The 21,912-nt window shown below is 34.8% G+C and overlaps 1 protein-coding gene across 14 annotated transcripts in view; it reads right to left on the reverse strand.

The window, feature by feature from the left end:
* LRRC4C (leucine rich repeat containing 4C) overlaps positions 1–21,912 on the reverse strand; it is a 485,302-nt gene that overhangs the window by 89,314 nt on the left and 374,076 nt on the right. For 8 of the 14 annotated variants that reach the window (XM_039731023.1, XM_039731021.1, XM_039731016.1 and 5 more), the window contains 2 exons: positions 9,464–9,550; positions 8,135–8,272 (listed from right to left, as the gene is read on the reverse strand). The gene's annotated coding sequence lies outside the window, so the exon portion shown is untranslated. Of the gene's footprint in view, positions 1–162; positions 2,065–8,134; positions 8,273–9,463; positions 9,551–21,912 lie in introns of those variants that run through there. The other 6 variants (XM_039731024.1, XM_039731022.1, XM_039731018.1 and 3 more) reach the window with 2 other exon arrangements.

Below are 21,912 nucleotides of genomic sequence, written 5' to 3' on the forward strand. Positions count from 1 at the left end.
TCTCTCTTCCCAACCGCTCCCCTCCAGCCATTATCAAAATACAGTCAGGTTCTTTACTCAGGTGGGGGGAAAGATCAAGAAAAGAGGAATAAGGATGAAAGAAGAAAGGCAATGGGGTATATTTCCTTTTCCAAAAAATAATAAAATGGAAAGTGTACTCACTGTATCCTCAAAGACTATCCAGCTGGAAATCCGAGTGATTATGAAAAACCAGGGTGGGGGAGGGGTTAGAAAACTGTTTCATTTCAGCAACCAAACCAAAATTAAAAACAAGAAAGGAAATTTAAAAAGAAAAGGATATCCAATTGCAATTTCCCAGCAATTTCAGTCCATACAGGTGCCAATCCAACCCAACACTGCTGAACTCTCCCCCTCTGGCAATTTGCTTTCTTCTTCTCTGTCCTTATTTTCTCTGTGGCTTTCAACTTTTCTGCTTAAAATTTCTGTAGTAGTAACGTTGATGGTTGCCTTCACTGAAGAATAGTGGTTTAAAATAACAGGAAAAAACCAAAAATCCTTGAGGAGAATGAATGGTCCTTTTCCTTTCTGAAACTTTTCATTCCACTGTGGATCGTTTGCCTAGTTTCCTTTTTCTGAGGTTTTCTGCCTCTCTGGCTCCACTGCTCCCCATTGCTCTCTATTTGTTTTTTCTCTGGAGAGCAGAAATAACTGTATTTCCTTTTAAGCAATCCTCCATCTGTATTCTTTTAATGTAATTTTGTTGTGACACTTAGGATCCAGGTCTTGCCAGACAATTTTCTTTTTTCTCCTTCTTTGCTGCACTATCAATTATCCAATCCATGTGTCTCCACATTAGAATGGGGATTCCCATTCTTCTTTTCCTCTATACCCCCACACTCCTTTAGAAAAGAATCTCCTCTTGTATTTAAATTTTTATTTCTGTCTGTCAAAACAATAAACTTTTAGTCTTTCTCCCCCCCTCCAAAGATCTGATTAGATTTCCAATCACAACCCAGTGCGCAATTGGATTTTTGATTTCGGCAAGAAGCCAGCAATCCACAGCATCAGCACCCTCTCCTTGTTTCAAACTCCACGTTATATCCTTTTGCCTTTCCTCCAACTCCTCTGCATTTTCATAATTTCACATTAAACAAAATGAAGGAGGGAGGGAGTAGAGAAAAATTCAAGGTTCCCATCAGCTGTCAAGGATAAATCCATCACCTCGTTATTTTTTAAACACTTGGGACGGGTATTTTTAACGCCCACTCTCGCCTTTGCCCCCCTCTTCCCCCCCCCCACTTTTCAAAATCCTTCAGACATTAAAACTCCCCCGATGGGGCACAAAGAAACCCGAGAAGATATGATTTGTCCTTTTAGCTGTAAATTTCAGAAGCATACTTTGCTTTTCATTTTAGCTTCCTCTCCATCTTTTGTCCAGCTGCTATATGAATCCAGAAGCACCGAGACGGATAAACTTCTATTTCTTTGAAGAGAGAGAGGAAAAGAGAGACAGGAAAAAGGATAAAAGCTCTCCCGTCTCTGCCTCCCTTTTCCTCCCTTTCTGTGTTTCAATGCAGGTCTGATCTCATTTCCAAGCTGAGCCTGGTGTATTTCAGATGTACAAGTTGGATTTCCCTTCTGCACAGCAGTGAGTTAGTCTCCCATCTTCTTCCACATGCCAGCTATCTTCCCCCTTTTCTTCCTTCCTTCCTGCCTCCCTCCCTTCCAAGATGACACAGTCCCAGGAGCGCAGCCGCTTCTTTCAGCTTTTAGTTTCATCCCTGACATGCATAGCCTTTCGCACAGCCGAAACGCTTCCCTCCTCCTATGAGCTGCAGCTTGAATTCTCCCCGTGTGAGCATGTAGGCACGCATGTATGTGTATATCCAGTTCCTGACAGCTGCTGTTGTTGCTGGGAGTAGCTCCGCTTTTCAGTCGCTCTGGCTTTCTGTTACTCCCCACCTTTCAGTGGCACCCTAGGAATTGCAAATGTCCCAGGGCTGGTCGCTCTGGGTACACTCCTCCTTCTCCCCCTCCGTGCTCTCCTCTCTTCTTCTGTTGCGGTTTGTTTCTTTTGGGTTTTTTTTTTTTTCTTTTCTTCTTTCTTTTCCCCCCTCTCTCCCCTTCTTCTCTCCCCCCCTTCCCTTTTTCTTTGCTTGTGATCAGTAAAATACAATTACCCAATTACCTCCCATCATCTTAGCACTGATTGGTCAATTGCATTAACACTTGATGTCAGGGAAAGGGGCCGGGAGCTCCTCCGATGTGGCATTGCTGCCACCTGCTTGACAGACTGGGAACAAACTCAGGGTTACCTTAAGAAATCTCCAAGTCAGAAAATAGTAATTGAAAAACAAGGGATCATCTTAAGGAAAGGAATGTCAAAACTCATTTTCTTAAAAGATTGCCTGATTCTGACAGTTCAACCAATATCCTCAGGTTTCAGCCTAGCCGATGAGGCAGAGTAAATGACAGCAAAAGGAAATGAAGTATCAAGTTGTCTTTGCAAAACAAGTACAGGGCAGCCAGTATTCACAGGTACCAGCTCTGGCCACCGATGCAGAGGCATGATAATAATAATATGAAACAAGGTATAAAGCTATCTTTGCAAAAACTGTAACAGTGAAAATAATTTGCATTGAAAGACAGTCTGTTTTCCATTTACAGAAATCAACGTTTTTTTTAAACTTGTATATACATAAAAATCGCCTAAAATTCCATTTTGGCAGTTGTTCAAGGGCAAAAGCCTTTTGAACAGCTTCAAGGTTTCAGTGAGTTTAAGTCCTACCTTCAGTAAGCTGTGACAGCAATGCAACATCTAGGCTCACCTATCAAATCTGGCATTTTGATTAGAATGACACCTGACATGCATTTTGGAGTTTTCTGAACTGGCTCCCTAATTTGGGTTATTGAAGTAGCGACACATTTGTTGTGCTCTTACCAGCTTACCCAGGTAGGTTAGATGCTATTTTACCTAAAGTGCTGAGAATTGGGCTTGTGTCTTGCTTCTCTCAGAGATCTAAGTTCAATGGAAATTTTATAGAAAATTTTGCACATGTGAGGTCAGATACACTACTCACTTAATGAAAACAGAATAGATGATATATGTGCTGGCATTTGTCTCTCTCAAGATCGGAAAGGTATTATTTAGAGATCCAACTGCTCCACACAACCCAAAAAAATAATGTCAGGTACTTTAACGGTAATTATAGGACACTTCAAATATTAAGCAGTAAATTAATTATTCCACGCACATAGTAATATAACTAGCTCTTTGCTCAGTCCTCCCTCAAATAGTAAAGATATGTTTGGTATCCTTACTCAAGCTTCAGCTTTTGTGTGAAATTGACATACTTGAAAATAAAATAAAGTGTAAGTTCTGTGTCATATTAGAAGTTTTTCAAGAATTATAAAATCCATAAGCTAGCTGAATTCAGTCAAGTAACACTTACTGAATCATTAAGATTGACTTTCAGATTTCTTCTACTGACTCAACAGGCTTTCTGGTGAGAAGGTCCTACTAGATATGAGTTAAGCAACTGGAGCCAGGGGCATTTAGCATCTGATCCAACTATCCCTGAAATCAGTGGCAAACACAAATTACCTGCAATGGGTGAAAGGCTGAATGTGTAGCAATAATAAATAAACGAAACCTAGCAGTTTTTCAAAAATAGTCTCTGGGATTTTTTTTTTTTTTTTTTTTTTTTGAGGAAGGTTGCAAGTGTGGTAGGAGATGAAGTTGCTGACAAGTAACAATCTTTTTCTCAGTTGGTGAGCTTATTTTGTTCCTGTCTGATTCACTGATGCTGTTGGTGTATTTTGGGCCTACAAGCATCTTATGAGAATCTTTCCTTTAACTATTCAAAATCCAAAAAACTTTTTCCCAGAAGAATAAAAACCATCACAGTCTAATATGTTTCCTCCACTGTTTTTTTTTTTTTTTTCAAGAAGTCCCTGAAAAATTTCCTGCTACTATTAAACAATCTGTGAGTGAAAGGGAAGGTTTCTATAACTGAATTAAACAAATATACAGGTATCAGGTGAAGAAGATACAAAATTTTGGTCATCCAATCAGAATCTAAGACACAAACTCTGCTGTAGCTACAGTATCTCTGTTGATACAAAGTGATACTTATGGTAGAAATGTGCACATTTTCAAATGACATCAAAATACATATTTCTAATAGCTAACTGCTTACATATACTACATATTTTTCCATATACAAAGATAATATATTTTCTGGCATATGTATGTTTAAATAAAAAATGTATCAAAACATGCTCTAGGCTATGATATGATCTCTCTTAAAGTTTGTTATCTTTAATACATCAATTAGGCTTTATCACCTAATAAACATAGAAGATAGTGTGATTAGTTTTTTAGAACATAACTTTAAAGCAATCTAGTTTGCAATATTTATAGTATGACATTCCACATTACATGAAAAAGTAGATATCCTTATACTAAACAAAATAAAAAAATATAATTGTATTATCTGTTTTAGAAGCATATATGTCACATGTGTGTGAAACCTATTTAAAACAAATATTTTGGTACCACTACAGTAACTCCTTTCTTAATCAAATATTAAAAGGATATCATTAACTCTGGAGTGAACTGTTACATTTTTCCTGCAACATTATATATTGTTGCCTTGAAACAGTATTGTTTGTATATTGCCTTGAATCTTACCCAATCCCATGTAGGGAATGATAACAAAACTCAAATGTATGTACTGGCAAATCTTCGCATAATAAACACGAAGAACAGATTGTTATAAAGATTGCTATATAGATTGTTTTCCTTCCTTCCAAACAAGCCAGCTACAGAACTGTTGCTCTGTGTATGACTAACCCTGGAAGAGAATAGTGGAAAAGACCAAACATTCACAATATTCAGTCTTTTAGTAGAAGAGAAACATGGCTAAAGCCTAAGAGAAAAGGATTCTGACCCTAAACAAAGGAGAAGAGAAACATTGTAATTGAATAAACAGAAGCAAAATTTGAGGAAAAAACACTAAAACCAGAGTTCTTTACTTAGACAAAGGGAAAAGCAATTGCAACATTTTACTAAGACAGTCCCACCTTCCTTTTAAATAAAAATGAGGAAATCATAAAGAAAGTGGTGGAATATAATATTCTTTCTATTTTATTTAGTTTTGCTGACAAGAATATCTTTGCATATGGAGAGAGTATTTGAATTCTCTTACAGCTTACTACTTTCAAAGGGGAATAAAGTTTGCTGACAAACATACTTTTGACTGCACAGATCTAGGATCAAGCTCATTAATCAGTTAATGAATTCAGTGGAGATCCTAAAACTCTCAGACTATATAAAATATATATAAGCTAACCAAAAGTATGTAAATTTTCTATTGTAATTGGAGCCCATAGTACATAATTTCCTGTTTATGTGATTTCACTGATTATGGTTCAATTTTTTAATACAAAAAGCACTAAAATCAGATGCATACCATCAAAATTAGCAGCTGATGGTTACTGCTTCATTTATTAATTTTCATGGGGTTTTTTTAATGATGGTTACAGTTCTGGTAAGATTTTTTTTTCCCCAGGTAATTTCTACTGGGTCATAGCAGCTTGGAAGATGTAAAAGAAAAGATATCTTCCTTTTCAGAAAATCTGGATAATACCACATCACATGATTTTGACACAGGCATGTGTACCTGACTCTTTAATAAACTAATCTCTTCATAGTATCATAAGAACAACTGTTTCTGATAAAGATAGAACTGAATGTTGGAGTTTGTTGTTTACATTTAAGGGAACCAAATTCTCGAAACTTCTGAACGTTTATTGCATGTTCTTTGTGCAGTTGGGTGAATGGGACAAATTTAGAGTTGTTGTACATTTGCACAAATTTTCATTTTCCATGCTAACCATCCATGAGTGAAAACAGCCTGCTGCTTAGAGAGACTTTCTAGAATTTCTTCTTATGCAACTGAGTCATATATTGTCACATTTTCTGTTATGCAGTGACAAACCAATTCCCCAAACTGATCAAGAGGCATGCCCTCACTGCAAAGAGGTCTAATGGTATCCTGGGCTGCAAGACATTGCCAACAGGTGGAGGGAGGTGATTCTTCCCCTCTGCTCAGCCCAAGAGAGGTCACACCTGGAGTGCTGTGACCAGATCTGAGCTGCTCAGTACAAGAGAGACATGGACAGACTGGAGGAAGTCCAACAAGACAGCATGAAAACAAGAGACTGGAGCATTTTTCCTATGGGCAAAGGATGGAAGAACTGAGAACTGCTTAGCCTGGAGAAGAGGAGGCTTGGTGGAATCTTGTTAATGTCTATATGTAGATGGAGGGAGAGTGCAAATAGGATGGAGCCAGTGATGCCCAGTGACAGAACCAGAGGCAGTGGGCTCACAGTGAAACACCAGAGGTTCCCTCTGAAGATCATGAAATGTTTTTTACTATGATAGTAAGAGCACTGGCTCAGGGGTCCTGGGAGATTGTGGAGGTTTCCCCTCTTGGTAACATTCAGAAGCCATCTGGACATGGCACCAGGCAATTTGCAACAGGTGAACCTGCTTGAGCAGTGGGGATGGACTATGTGACCTTAGAAGGTCCTTAGAATCAAGTATTCCATGATTCTGCAATTTAACAGTCCATGTAACTATTTATATAAAAAGGAAAATAAGAAACTTCATACTTAACTGGTAAAAATATTTTTTCTAAAGTGCTTTTAGTTTCTTTTATTTACTGTGGGCTTAGGAGACTTATGTGCTTAGCATTCAACTGTGCACTAGCAGAGGGCCTCTCTTGTTTTCTAAAATGAATTATGCTTTGAGGAAAAAAAATATGAGAAAGAAAAACTACTAACAGAAAAAGGTAAACATTTCCTAATTCAGCTCTTGGAATTATGTTGCAATTCTGAACAGGACATATAAATTTCAAGTGCTTCCATTCTATAACAGTTCTGTGAATAGTACCCAAATCCTGTGATTTTCTCATATCACTAATTTCAGGCTTGGAATTCAGACTGAGAAGATTTCTCTCCTTTCTAGGACTGAGTGCCATTGACATCAGGCTGTCATGAATTCATTCCTTAGGGAGGAATAACTCCTTTGATTTCAATGGACCATCTCCAGATTAATGCAGGTGTAAATGAGAATAGAGCATTCTTCATTTTATATCCATGCCTCATTTAATATGTATTTCGTTTTCTAAATCACACAATTATATAATCATTGAGATTGGAAAATGTTAGCAGAGTAAAAAAGAGGGACTGTTTCTTTTAAATTAAATTTCTGAGAATGTAAAATTTAAGAATATAGACAACTAGATTTGGGAGGAATGATACATCTGTTTGAAAATAATATCTTTATAGTGTGACAGCCTTTTTTTCCCTCAGTGAATATTAAATAGCAAAAATATGATACTTTGACACAGAGATGAATGCATCAGACATCCTAATTTCTTCTCCTGTGGAGTTATTGTGACTGGAAAATACAATTTCCACATATTGAGAATTAAATCCTAAGCACATATACTTCGAAACTTTAATGAGAAACAACATAGCAGCCATATTTCCCTACCTTGCCCTTATGTTTAGCATATATTTAAACTGAAATTCTGATACAGGGAGAAGATTTACAATTTAACTTCAGAGCCAAAGAAAAGGTAACACCCAAGACCTTTAAATTTTCATCACAAAAAAGCATAACGTTTTGCTTTAACCATGCTAAGAAAGTTACAGCTTTCAATAAATTGGGGAGGAAAATAAATGTTGCATAGAGAGGGCAAATTGTCAAAATGGAAAAAAATAAGAAAATTTTGTGGCATAAATAACATTTCGGAAGTGAAAAAATTTAATTTTCAAGATCTCTTTTCAGGTACATATAAAATAAATTACTTCAGCTAAAGATCTTCAGCATCTACTATTCCTACATTCAACACTGGGGAATTATCTGCACATGAGAAAAAATTTTCACTTCATTCTCATTTGTCAATATAAAAAACCCTTGTACTTTCATAGCAATTTTTTTTCAACTCCCTTTTCCTTTTTTTTTTGCCCCTTAAAGTACTAATGGCTCATCCTTGGCCACAAATAAACAACATATGCTTTTTTTGTCCCTCCAAATTTGTCTAAATTTAAATGGATTGAAATACTATAATGCATATTATATAAGGACCTGATTTCTTACCGTCAGTGCTTGTAGAACTGCTGCTAGTGATGTGGGCATCAAAAGCGTTATAGCCAGAACTGCCTGGAATTGTATTTCCAGAGTCTTTGCATGATCTCAAGATGGGCTGTTTGATTCTCTCCACGCCTGCCTCTCTACCTGCAAAATGGAAACCATACTTACTGCATTGTTAAAGAGGAAGGACTCACCTAAAGTCTTCCAGTAGTGTCCGTGTATGACCAGACCCCATAATCACCACATCATGTGCACTACACCAGGCAAGGCAGATTGGAAAATATAAGGTAGCAAATAAGGTAAAAAAGCCATCCCGCTAAATAATTATCGTTCTTTTCTGTTCCCTAGGAGTCAATACTTGATATTAAATAATTTAAGATCCCTGAGCATGTTGTAATATAAATGTATATTGACAGATGTTGACTTAAACTAGGTGGATGAGGAGTCAACGAACAATTTAGGACCTAGAAACAAACAAAGGCAAGAAGCTCTGTATTTATAATCACAATTTTTCTGAACTATGGTATAAGCTACATAAAAAAAAATTTTCAGCTTTAATTTTCTTGGATTTTCTCATCAGGTGCTCAGCTCTCCCTTCTACCTCCAAAAACACATTAAAACTCTACAACATTTAAAGAGCATATGAAATACCTAATCATCTTTCAGTGTCATCTTAGAGAGACGGACGAAACACTACAAGACGATGAGCCTCTTGCAACTTTTTTGGAATTTACTGGGTTACTGCCACTCCAGAACAGACCAATAGCCTACCCTAGTCCACTGTATTGTCATTTGTAAAAAGAATACAAGACTATTCTATAACAGATTATTCCATAACTTTCACTTCATAAAGCACTATAAGCAGAAGAATAGCCAAGACCAATTCTCATTGGATTTGCACTTAAGCCCTGGAAATGTTACAAGTGGAAAAGGTAACTCAACATTTTGAAGACAATGAAAGGAAACAAGTTTAATATGAATAAACTTATTTTTCCTCCAGAATCCTTTGAAAAGTTCTTAAAAATCTGTGATTGAGAACTTTTCTCGTTCTTTATTTACCCCATATTAGACATCTTAATAAAAAGAAATGTTGTCAGCCACAAGTGGTGAATGTGATTGCAAGTATAATGATTATTTAAAGAGTATTTTCTTTAAAAATATTTTATTTTATTATTCCAATTAATATTTTATTTTTATTGTATTAATAAACAAGATTTTCTTATTTATTTTTATTTTGTGATAATTTGGGCTAAGTTTTCCTACAAACTCTCTGAACTTCATTCCCAGGTGGAATGGTACTAAATATTAAATCAATACTAAGTATTACATCAATACCTTACTGAATCACATCTGATCTTCAAGGTCTCAGCAAGAGTTTCTTGTTAAAAGGATTACTTCTGGTGGTGAACAGGAAAAAAACACCTGGAAGGGATGAAACATTGTTCTAAGAAGCTGCACATCATGATTATTATAAATTGTTTGAGTGTGGGGAAAAAAACCCCAAAATTAACCACAAGAGGTGATGCACAGAAGTCTGGAGTTGATCCAGAGTTGTACTAAATGCTTTTTTGGTTTTTCAGACCTTCTATTTTAGTCTCCTTGAACTTTTCTCCTAGCTTAGATTGAGACTGCATTTCCTTTAAATTGTATTTGCTTTACACTACTTTGTGCATGTCAGTGGAAGTATGAAATATAAAAAAATGTATAAGAGATCAGGAGCACTACTGGCTTCAAAAATCACAGTACTCATAGTCTTTGAACAATAAGAACAGCTAATATTAAGAAAATTAGAATAAGAGGCTGCAGACAAATTTCCCAAAGTTCTTCAAAACTTAACGGAAAATAAATTTTGTAAAAATCAGGAGGTCAAAGGAAATGGTTTTTCATTTAAAATGTTTCAAGTGGGCCTTATTTTCAAAAGCAGCAGAGCAATATTTGCTAAATCCAGTTCCAGTTAGAATGTGCTCTCCAAAGATGAGCCAACTACAATGAGTCATCACTTCTGGAAAACACATTTAGCAACTCCATCCATAAAGACATAGAATTGGAAGCAGGAATTAACCATCTATAATACAAAAGCACAGTATATTTTACTAACATTTTTTTTTTCTGGAAGAGAAATTTAGAAGAAAATATTAGTTTCAAAGAAAAATTTTAATACAATCCCTCAAAAAATTCAGGTTGCAAAGGTTGTTTCAATTTCATATTAAAATCTGTCCTAAGGAATATGATAATTAAAGACAAATCAGTATAGTTTTTTGTGTTTTTTAGTTAATGCTCCTGCTTTCAGGTATTTAGGAAAATAAATATGAACAAAATAGAAATCTATCCCTTGTTATTTATTGATATTAAAATAAAAAATAAATATGTGGTTCCAAAGTGATCTTTTTTACAGAATTATTTTCCCATAGCATTTTTTTAAGAATTTGCATAGCTATTGAAAATTACAGAATTGTATGGCAATTACTATTTTTTTTCCTGCATGACTACTGCAGATAGAAGAATCAAAAATTGGCTTGTTTCTGCCTTTCAGATACATAAACTATATACACAGATGTTTATAATGAAGAATGGTAATATTTAAATGCTTTAATGTTTAAATGTAATTGACATGGAGGTTTTATGGTCAGAAAGATTTAAGAAATAGATATTTATATAAAAGAACATTCAAAAATTTGTGATAAATAATTGACAAAATTTAGGTATATATTTGAAAATAAACTATATTTTAGATATTAGAAAGTATATACTTTTAGAGAGATTGATGCAAATTGGTCCTTGAATTTGATAGTTTAGGATTTTCTGCTTGTTTGTAGCAGAGCAGCATTGGCATTGTTCCTATTAAATTAATGTGTTTAAGATCAGAAATTCTCATTGTTTACACAAGAATTTGTGCTTGCTGAAATTCTTCAATTTAAAATTTTTTGAGCAAAGTCAGAACATCACAAAATCTGACTTTATTCCACAAACAAAATCTCTAAAATATATTTTAAAATAACGTGCTTAAACATGTGGATTTGGAAAATTCTGTGATTTACAGATTTTGTCTAAGAGCATTAATCAGCTAAGTCCCATATGTTTTCATCTTTAGAAGCCTTCCAGAAGAGAATACTAATTTTTTGTTTGCTAATATAACATAAATTAATAGGTGCTAAATGTTTAAGGCCCATGTGTAACCTTGCAGGGGTAATGAGTATACCTTACAGGTAGTCAGCACCATTCAGGTCAGTTTAATCATACTGGTATTGATTACTATCTCATTTTTGGAAAGACTTAATTGCTACTCCTTATTTCTTTTGAACAGAAGAAAACGAGCAGCTTGTCACTATGGTATTAGGTGGGAGGCAGTGCATGGCAAGATATGAGTCAGTCATTAAGCCTGCTGGTCAGTTAAAAAACCCTAAAAACTCAAAACAAACTGCAGCTTGTCATAATTACTGGGGCAATTCAATGCAGAGAGAATATGCATTAGGCAATTTATTCACAGATGGGAATTTATTTCCAGAATATGCTAATACTAAGACAGGGAAAACATTTGAGATACCTCTTCTGTACCTTGCTGCAAAAAACTTCAAATACCTGCATTTCATACATTCCCACTTTAGTAAACTGATTGATGTTTTCTCTGGGCTACTTCTGTATTACACCTATGGCCATCCTTGGGATTTGATTCTCTAAGGTATTTCAGTGGGATATTTATAGGACAACCATGCTGATGAAGACCTTATATGCTAAGCTCTAGAATGACAAGAATTTCTGCTCTGGTTAAATCAGAGCAAGTATATATTTATATCTCAGCCCTTTGTCACAAAAGTGTGTGGGAGAGGCACATTAGGCGAGGTGCTAGAAGTGAGGGAAGCTCTAACTACTTGCAGCTATGACACATTATTATTCATTGCATGGCATGTCACTCAGACTGTCATAATGCACAGCAGAGAGCATGCACGTTATCAGAGCTGAGCAGCCCTGAGAGGTGCTGCAGAAGCACAGGTCATTTGGGGAAAATACCTCTGTAACAATCCAGGCACAAGTTTGCTGCTCTTTGTGAAACAGATCTGGCAACAGAGGCAAGGGGATCATCAAGTGTTCACTAACAATCAACAAAATTTATCCATTACAAATGGAGACATATCTAAAAGGGCTTCCTGAGGTGGAGTCAGAATTCTGTATGCAAAGTAGTCACTAAATATCCAACGAGATATATCAGTCTAGGACAAAGTGATCTGAACAAGAACAGGTCAAATCCTCAAACAGTTGCATGGATACCAATGTCAGCACAGTGCTTTGCACTAAGGAAAAAAGGTTCATCAAGAGAAGGTAGAAATCTGCAAGGTCAGAGAAAGCACAAACAGCAAAATCTAAAATCACACAGGAAGAATGAAAATAAATAAGTCAGCAAAGTAAGGAAATCAGATGTAAGCATCAGGTCCAAATACACAAATACAAATACAAAAAACAAATTATCCAATTAGTCAAAGAAAGCAGTCTGAATTTCTTGAATATGAAATTATCAAGTTATAGATATAAAAAACCAAACTCAGTTTTTATGTATTTGAAAATTAGCTTTTATGAACAAAAATCTATGGCTATTTTCTGACAAAAATTTGCTTCCTTGAGTATTTTCAGACAATGAAATCACAATGTGCAAGTTTATTTTCCAAGCCCATCTTTAAAATGATTGCAATATTGAGATAACTTCTTCAATTTTTTTGCTTCTTTCTGTTTTCTTTCTCCATATATAGCAGGAGCCTCTGTTTAGGGATTTTGGTTGACTTTAAGTCAGGCTTTAGCAGAAAGCCAGAGAGTGCTCAAACAGACTGACCAGGTCAGAGAACATTACTGTAGTGATATCACAGCCAACCCTGCATGAGACTTTCAGGCACCTTGTATCAGTATTTCCAAAGATTATCTATACTCCACTCATGATATTCATTTTAGAATACATTTGACAATATGATAAAAATCATATGGTAATTTTCCTTGTTAGACCATGAGTTTGAGCAAGAATGACTGAGGTGCAGAGCATTTCCTAGGCAACTACTAAGAAGAACTAATTACCATGCTCCTCTATCAGGAATATCAATTTGTTAGTAACATTATAGTATTTATCTATCTATAAAACCCTGTAAACTTATTACCTTTCAATTAACAAGACACCCACGCATTTACTTGTATTGATGCAGGCCTTTCCATCACGGTGTGTCTACAATCCACGTATAGGAATCATCTCACAGACGCAAAAACGTACCAGCCTTGAAACTTCTGGGAGGTGATTCACAGCAGTACCACATAGAACTTTCATATCAAGAACAAGAACTGGGATTTGTGTTCAATTTCTTTCAAAATTTTAGTAGGTAAAAGACAATAATGTCACCATCATGTCAACATCATTGCTTATCATTATTCAAAAGACACTGATGACAAAGGACCTGAGAAAAACTTTCTAACTTGATCAGGAGTTTAATGGTCTAAGCAGTACAAATCATGTTCCTCATTGTCTGTCCATTTCCTAATTCACTGAACAGTTTTAGAACAGTAAGCAAGCAATTTAGAACAACACGGCTCAGGGCAAAGGCGATATGGGAAGGTCAGGATGAATATAAAAATGAGAACTAGAAAGGATTTAGGTATTCATATCTTCATTAAAAAGTCAGTTTCTTTCAATAAGCACTGCACCACGTATAATTAATTTTTCATAAGATTCAGAATTGTTATCTGACAACTTCTAACAAAATTTGTTATAAAAACCACCTCATCTTTACAATTTTTGTGGAATAACCCAGGAAGTTAAAGACAAATAAAAGACAGAGGAAATATTCTGTTGCAGTATGTGATGCCCTTTCTAGAACATTCTTGATTTGGGCTTTGTTGGTGCTCTGCTTTGTTTTGTTTTTCCATTAATATTTACAAGGGACAAATTAAATTACAGAGTCATAACTTTGGAAGGGAAGGAGTCATCCAGTTCAGTGTCCTGCTTAAAAATATATCTGATTAGAGCAGGTATCTCAAGGCACATCCAGCAGAGACATACAACACTTGCAAGAGCCCACAATCTCTCTTACCTGCATATCTTACCTGTAACCACCCCACAGTTTTAGGGCTTTCCCCCCTATTATTAATATGAAAACTGGGAGTTACAGTAAGAGAGGAATTGCTTAGGAATGTTGCCTGTTCTGTCCTGGGAGCTGAGTTCACCATTGCAATACTGGTAATTTGTGTCTATTGAATGGGAATTTATTGCATGGTCTCAGAGGAATACATAGCACCCACTCTGCTATCTATGCACTAGAAATGTTTCTCAGGGAACAAAATATTATACTTTTAAATGTAGAATGAAAATATTGAAAAGACAACCTTAAAATCAGAATAGTGGGATCATGGTAATAAGAATGAAGAGAGAACACCTGTATCTCCAGTTCCTCAACCGATTTATTAGCTAAAGAAGTGATAATATTTATGCAAAATTGTCAGCAGGGCATTGTGGGACATCTGAGTTTTATTGCTATCCTGCTGCTCCTTGTGATACTCTGGTGTCCTGGATTTATTCACTATTCAAAATAAAGTTAGAATTAACTATCCAACACAAAAATGTTCATCTTAAATCCCAGTCTTTCAAATGCACAAAGTGTAATATACAGTATAATTTTCACCCAAATATGTCACAAGCATCTGTATTTTCCATTTCAAATTACACTGGATCATTCCAGATGAAACTGGCCTACTTTAGCCTACATAAATTTATACTGTTATTAGATATGGCATATCTTTCTGAATTTTTGAAGCCAGACTAAAAAGACATTTCATGAAAGATAAAATGTGGCAAGTTTGAAAATATTGATATAAAGTATATAAAGGTTTTTTCTAATACACTGATATGTAAGTTTATGTAAAATATTTAATCAAAATAAAGTTATTTAAAATATAAGATCTAGTAATAGGTAATTTTAGGATATGAATATATTAAGAAAGAGAATTACTGAGATTATAAAAGTTTCCTGCTTTTGAATGATAATTGAAAAAACTGTGAATGCATAGGACAGTTTGTGGTCAAATAGTGCATGTCCATTGAAATGGGAGGCCAAATGTGCACCAAGGATTTATTCTCAGATATTTCGAATGATTACCAGCCAGCTCTTATTGGACCTGCTCAAGAGAGTATACACAATGACTTTGTCAGAATTACCTTAATAAGAAAAGCTGAATTGCAGGGCCAGAGGTTGGACTTCAGTGACCGCTGTGGGTCTCTTCCAGCTCAGAATATTATATGACTCTATATTATTTGTTCACCTATATAAAATGACTGTCAGCTATTCTTGTTTTATAATACATAAATATTTGTGTATGCATACACTTATTTTGTCTGCCCCATACAAGCAGAGTAAAAATAATTTTGTGAGCAAATATAACTGTAAATATTAACCTAGAGAAAACAACCTGGAGATACTGATAAAATTTAGCAGGTATCATATGAGGATAGAGAAAACTAAATTATCAGAAGACATGAAAAGTCAACTGGGGATCAGCATATATGTTGAGTTTTTTCCTGACAACTGTCATTCTTATGCCAGAGTTCAGACGAGCAATGGAGATGTCTCACTCTGACAGTCTTCCTCTGCTGCCTGCCAGCACTATCAAAGCATCAAGGCCTCTGAAACAAAACCAACTGATAAAAAAACTAGAGCAAAAGGAGACCAAATTTTTTCCTTATTATCTCATTACCTGTTTACAACAACTGTGTATTGTTGAGGAGGTTTATGTAATGCAGTTTCATCAAGGAACTTACTCTGTACAGATTTGATAAAGGTGAGACTGATGCAGCAGAATGCACTTCTGGCAATGAATACCTTTCTTCCATGTCTATAGGACAAGACAGCAGACTTCTGAAAGACTGGGAGATTGCAGAGAGATGTTTTGACCTATGCCTACCGGGCTGCATATGAATTACACTAAATAGGTCATTTAAAGAGTCAGGATGCGTTGTCAACAACTCTTAAAATATCCATTAGTAATAATAATAATAAACCTAATATGAAGCCTTAAAAAAAAAACAAGAGTGTTTTCTATTTTTTATTCCTGAAAAATAAAAACTATAACTGTAAAAGACAGTCTTGTATCTCCTCCAGAACACAGCCAATAGGAGAAAATAAGGAAGACTAACTTGTACACTTATTATTAAAAATCGTTCTTGGCACCTGTATGAGTTAAAGCAAAATTGTAGCTTAATTTACAGCAACAGAAGAAAATTGGAGGAGTGGGGAGAAAAAAAAAATGTAACCATAACTTTCTTCAAACTGCATAGTAACCTTGATTGTGAGTCTATGTCCAAAATGTTCAAATCACCAAACAGAAATAAATGAACTTGTATGTTCCCAATTCCAGAAAAAGTCAGCAATACATGAGTCAGTTCTTGATTTTCTCCTTGCCTTCAATAACCACGCTAATAATGCTCAAATCTGTTGTAGGAAAAAGTGGTTGCACACAGACTTTTCCAAACATTTATATTTGTATGACCTTAAATTAAAAACCGCATATTTTATGCCTGCATTTTCCAGACTTATTTTAAATCCTGATACATGTAAATCAATTCAACCTTGAATAATTCTCAAGCTACGAGAAAAGTACAAGACAAAATTAAGAAATTCTAATGTCATTTGAATTTGCTACAAATAGCCACCTTGCCACTAGAATTGGAGTAAAACCTCTGAGTTTCACACATCACAAGTGTTGGACTTGCTATGCTTTAATGATCTGTATGAAGTAAATAACGGGAAAATTAATTTCCCTTAGCAAAAATTACAGAATATTTAGCTCAGAGTGATTTTATTATATCCTTGCAGTTACTTCTCATAGACTGGCTCCCACATAACCATAAACTTTTTGCCTCTTGAAAGTAACTGTCAGAATTTTAAGTCACCTGTTAAATTAATTTATTTTATTATACTTTCTGTTTGAGGAAAACAACTAATTTCTGCAATCTATGGGAAAATCACTGCTGTTTTGTATTCTGAAGGTCTGAAGAGAGGCTGTAAATAGCAGAAATATATTATGACTATTTTCAAGTGAGAGCAGAAGTACAAACGAGTCTGTTTGCCACTTCAAAACTAAGAATAGGTTTGCACTTTGAATGCCAATACAAAAGAAACACTAAAATTTGGAAATAAATTAATTTTATGAGGTTTGAATGTAAAAATAATCTTCACCTTGAATCTAGAAGTCATCTGTCCCATTTTATATTTAGAAAATTAGTTCCTCTAAGCAGGTAATATTTTTACTGTTCTACCTTCTCTCACAAGGTGGCCTGTCATCCTTTTTCATAAGCACTCCACATTTTTCAGGAAGACTTTAGTAATACATATTCTACTGCCATATGGTCCAATATTTCTGTGTACATATTAGAATGAGATTTCCAATAACAACATGGAAAAATGTGTTATATCCTACAGAAACCATATCCGATATTAACCAACTTATCATGCCCACATGCAGCATGGATTGCCCTTGTTGGCAAAAAACTTTTCATGCGCTGAAAATTTTTACTGTTCCCCCACTTCCATGCCTCATTCTTCCTTCTTTTCAATGTCACTTGTTTCAGTTCTTTCTGAAATGCCAGTTTTTCTAGACCTTCTTTCTTCTCATTGCCGAGATATGTAATAGCTCCTTTTTGAAGCTGAACTTCAAATTCTATTAAAACCCTCAGAAATCCAAAGCAAAAACACTGCATACAAGATCAAACAATGTGCCTTTTGTTCTGAAATTATTTTTTTCAAAATTGGTTTTAATAGAAAGAAAATGAGAGAAAATTTTAATTTATTTTGACACTAGTATACTTTTTCTTTTTGATTTTGAATTTTAAAGGATTAGCTGGAAGATCATACACATGCATGTATTCATAATTTTTGTCTTTTAAAATGAAGAAGTTTTACACAAACCAAAGGTCAAAATGCAAACTCTATAAATAACCTCAAAATCCTAATTATTAACAGATATGCAATCTGCCCTTAGGAAATAACTTGCTCATATAAAATTATTTTGCCAAGATTGTCATATACACATTTAAAAACTACTTGTGAAAATGTCAATCAGTTATAAATGTTTTGTACTTTTATAAAAGTACTTCTGGGCTGTTTTCTACTTCATATTCTGTATTGCTTTGTGAGATTTAGTGTTAAGTGACTCCCAAATCATTCTAGTAACACAGCTATTATTTCACTATTCAGATGGTTCTTTCTGTACTTAACATTATGATTTTTCCTCCAGTTTTTCTTTGCTTGATTTCCATTCATTTTTTCCCATCTGAAGCTTCTGTATTAAATACACTACTGTGTCTTAGAAGGATGAAAGACCACATACCACTTTAATAAACACTTGCTTAAATTCACATCATCTGAACAATCCATTCCAAATACCCATATTTCTAGATATTTGTAATTTACATCAGCAATTTAGGACACAGAAAAAAACCCCCAATAAATAGTACAGCAAAAAATGAAGATGGAAAAATGTCACAGTATGTGACTCAGAGTGATGATTTTCAAGTGTTCATTCTGCATTTGAAGTGAGACAAAGTTGATGCATGACAAGGTACAAACAACCATTGCATGCAATGATGTCTCTGTCATTCCCACAAAAATGTCTGTGTGGGTTTTATTAGGAGAGAAAAACTACCCTCTGAAAATATCTTTAAGTACATTGCTGGGTTTAATAAGAGCATTAGTGTTGAGTACCTTCCTACAGTGCTTTTTCAGCACTTACAGTACATGACTTTTTTAATCTTACATAGTATGAAGACCACGTACTCTTTGTAAGTGAATTTTAATGAGTAAAATGTCTCTGGAGAGAAAGTGAAAAATAAAAATGTTCTTACTCAACTCATCACATCACCACTGATCATGAAACAACTTGAAAACCTGTGCCTGACATTTAGGCCATATTATCTGAATAGGCATATACAGAAAAATTATATGTCACACTGACACTGATATTTTTGGTGAGGGAGGCCACATCTCTACTTATACAGGACTGAGATCTAATCTGTTTTTCATTCTGTAGATTTCTTTTAGGAATGAATTAATTAAAACAAGTGCATTCCTGTAAACTTAATCATTCTGGGCTGTTCTGGGAAGTTACAAAAAGATTCTGTTGTGTGCACTTGCTGAGTGCTTGACATAAGAAGGAGGCAAGGAATACAAAAAAGAGGAAGAGAGTTCTAAATATCCTTATGTTCTATGCAATTCTCAAATCCACTAGGTCTTAAACAGAACGTTTTGGTACCTACAATTCTAATCAATAAAATAATTGCAAAACAATTGAGTTCATCTCAATAATTTTTTGAAAAATATTTCCAACTAGTAGTTAAAACGTAGTAAATAGCAACTCATAAATCAAAGGTCAAACAGTGTCCTGAGAGCTCTGGTATTCAAAAATATCCCACAGCTTTGCATCCAAGGCTTGCACTTGGAAACACCTCAGTGTCATATTAACTCCCAGATTTCTTAAACTGCTTGAATGAATCATTTAGACTTGTTCAGTCTCTTCTCCTGTTGATGGACTTTTACTGTAAATAAATTCTTTAAGGATTCCTGTTTCTTCAGTTAATACAGTAACGTTAACATGACAGAGGCTTTTTAACTAAGAAGGAAAGCTTTTCTTCTGTTATTAGAAACCTTATTCTAAGCTTTACATTTTCATGCATTTTATATACAATTAAACTAATTCACTGCAGAGTTTTAATACTGGGTGAGTCACACCTATTTGCAAAGGTACACTCACTTTTGGAAGATCTAGTCCAAACACAATGAGACACTTATGTTCATAGCAGCTCTGTTTCATATTGAGAAGGATTTTTTTTGAAAATATTCACATTAGCTGCATTTCCACATCAAAAAATCTCCACTAAACACCAATAAACCCACCCACCCTTCTCCAGAAAAATTCCAAACCAAAAAAATCCAAACGTAAAAGCCCAGACAACCAAAAAACCAAACCAAACAACCCCCCACAATCCTTGAAAGGATAATTACTTATCTCAGTGAAAGGCACTTCGATTCTGAAGTTCTAAAAAAATTTGCATAAGAATTTGCTAATTCTCTAGTTTTAAGATGATCTGTTTTTTCTTTAATTTAAATAGCAGAGTAGTGAAGACAACTGTCTGCCATGTACTGAAGACAGCTGTATGCTGAAGACAGTTTATATTTCAGTAACCACACAATACTCCTGCTGTCGAAGATCCTGATTCAGATGGATATATACAGTACAAAATACAGTGGTGTAGAAACCTACCAGAAGTCCTAGCAACCATTTATAAGCCACTCAACTTTTACTTGAGAATTTAAAATAGTCTATGGCTCCTGTGTGAAGTTTTGCACAGTGATTACTTCATCTGCTAAGATAAAGCTTACCTCCTACAGGTAAGTTACTAGCAAGCTATATGTAGAATAATTCCTATATCTGAGTGATCAGTACATCAACTAATTATAGTCTAATACTTACTGACCACTCCTGGAACATCACATCAGGCAAGGGATGTTTATGTCTCTCAGAATCATCTCTCTGAAGCTCCACAACAGCCGGGTCCTAATCACCCAACTTTCAGGACACTTTTCTGATCCTGCACGTACATTGCTGTTTGTCAGAAGTACTGTGTTTCAACTTCACTGTTGTGTGACCAGAATAATAAATTAATAAACACCAAATAAATCTCATATGGAACTGTTAACTCCCCACAGCCTGCTACTTTTCAACAACTAAGTCAGAAAGCCAAATTTACCACCTTAATATGCAATCATTTCATCCTTCAGCTCCTTGAAAACCATTCCTAATTAGACAAAATGAGCAGTTATAACTTGGGGGACAGAAAAATCAAGTAAATTGTTAATAAAATTTTAGTATTTTAACTTAATCTATTAACTTGGTAACTTGAGATATTTTTATTTTATTCTTTAGTTAAGAAATTTTATGTTCTATACCATAAAGAGATTAAATATTTAAAATAGTACTGCTTATGAAAATACTAGATCTGAAACTCCATTGTTTTAAGAAAAATCTGAGGCAATTTCACCATGAAATTGCTGAAATATTCCAGAGGATCTAAATACTTAATTGACAAATCCAGTTGCCTTCATGATCAAGTACCTGAAAACATGTTATGCCCGGTAAAGTTTCTTCAGTAAATTATGTTGACATGCTTTCTATTTTAAGAATTAACTGATGGATAGTAGGAAAAACTGCAAGTAGCAGTGGAAGAGATTCAATAAATTTCTACATTTACAGAGGCAAAAAAAAAAAAAAAGGCATCAAATTCTGGCAAAAGCTGTAATGAAATGTAGCATCAAGTTACAGATTAAAAGCCAAAGGTATTTTTTTCTATTCAGTACTCCAAGGAAAAATTAGTCAGCACTAAAACTCAATTCTTCTCATTGCATCTGCATGCATAAGAGCGAACATGACTCATTCATCATTCAAGTACAGATAGATAGACTATCATGAAGAGATTTTGTTAAACTTTGTGAAATCTATCTCAGCAACCATTAATAATAACTCCTAGGCATATTTATTTGGGATCACCAGGTCACAAAGGGCATAATAAACATAATGACACATTCTTGGCATGACTGAAAAATGAGTTTTGGCCTGGCTGAAGTCTCCCATATGTGTACTGTAAGCCCAGCTAATGAGGCAGGACAATCATTAAACTTGGACAAATTAATATGACATGAATAAGAGAATCTGCAGATGCAGTGACAGAGATGAAAGTAGGTCACATTCTCACAATTTAAATAGAAACA

This window comes from Passer montanus, unplaced genomic scaffold, assembly GCF_014805655.1.
Source record: "Passer montanus isolate IOZ18808 unplaced genomic scaffold, ASM1480565v1 scaffold75, whole genome shotgun sequence".
In the NCBI taxonomy this organism is placed as follows: domain Eukaryota; kingdom Metazoa; phylum Chordata; class Aves; order Passeriformes; family Passeridae; genus Passer; species Passer montanus.